Consider the following 1,433-nt stretch of genomic DNA (forward strand, 5'->3'; position numbering starts at 1 on the left):
GTTTAGATTGCAGTTTCATTTGGTACCATTTTTCCCACGTTTATATTCCCAAATTACAATTAAATACAAAATCACAATGAAATGGCCAAATTGTTTGTGGTCTCAATGCACACAATTGCCCATTCATGGTTCTGTGATCAGGGAGGCTACTGATTTTTCTTTACGGGTGGTCTAATTTAGTCCAACATGCAATCGAAAGAGGCATTCTACCTGAAGCACGTTAATTGTCCCCAAGGTTAGTTTTCCAAAATCACTAGCTCGTAGACACTAGCATGTCAAATGGAAGCAATTTTAATCCTTTGTCCAGTTTGGGGTTCCTTCCCACATTCTGTCTTTCCTTCCTTTTAGTTCGAATAGCTCATTATGAGAAAGACCATGACCCAGGTAGCTGCTGGAATCACTCTCAGACCTTGACTTTACAAGGTAATTATAAGGTGTGTTCCGTCACCATACCCACAAGGGTGACGTGCGAGAAACCACTAATGAAATGAGGCACAATCCTTTTATTTCTCTCTGTGGGTTGTTCTTTGTAATATCAATGACACCCAACCCTGGTCTGATTTTTCGTGACACTCTGCTCTGGTTATCTTTTCAGCATTTACATGGAGAAAGAACAGTATGGAAGATGCAATAGAATTTTGGACATCACTGAAATAATGTAACCGTTTGTTTCAGATTCTCAGACAAATCTGACTGGAAAACATTTTCCAGGGATTAATGTTAAAGAGAGAGAGAGAGAGAAAATTCTCCATAAAAAATACAAAGAATTCACTGAGTTTCTATGACAGATATGTCTATGGTTCCCATAAGTTATCTCTTTTAGTTCCAGTAAGGTGTCATTCTCTGTTGTCCCCTGTCCTTGTCTAACTGGCATATGCGAATGCTAACTGAGAAATGAAATGTCATTGTGGCATAAGTTTAGTCTGGTCAGCCTTCCTAGAAATTTTTAATTTGAAATCTACACAGGCATGGAGATATCCAAATTTTACTACCATTAGATGAAGTTCATATTGAACATTATTGTTTTTACAAATTATCCACTTATTTTACAGAAAAGTGCCATTTTCAAAAGTAAGCTTATTATTCTGTGACTATATACATTTGCCATTTGATTGCAGTAAATACTGGAAAAAAACAAGGTCCAAATTTATGTTAACATAACTGATTCTAAACAATGAGATCCAACCATTTTATCAACTATCTCTTACACATGCATGAAAGACAATATTTTTCTTTCAAGACAAAAACAAAACTGCTAACATCTTAAGTCATTAAGGTGGAAGAAAGCATTCCTTAGTTTTTTTTAGTTTGCAAATGAGCATTATGACGTACTTAATTCTATTATTTTCTGTATATTCATTCCTTTACAGACGATTAAGGTATAACAAATAACACTGTATGCTCATATCGATTATCATCTGCAAATAAACACT

Source organism: Galeopterus variegatus, unplaced genomic scaffold (genome assembly GCF_000696425.1).
Source record: "Galeopterus variegatus unplaced genomic scaffold, G_variegatus-3.0.2 Scaffold2403, whole genome shotgun sequence".
Lineage (NCBI taxonomy): Eukaryota > Metazoa > Chordata > Mammalia > Dermoptera > Cynocephalidae > Galeopterus > Galeopterus variegatus.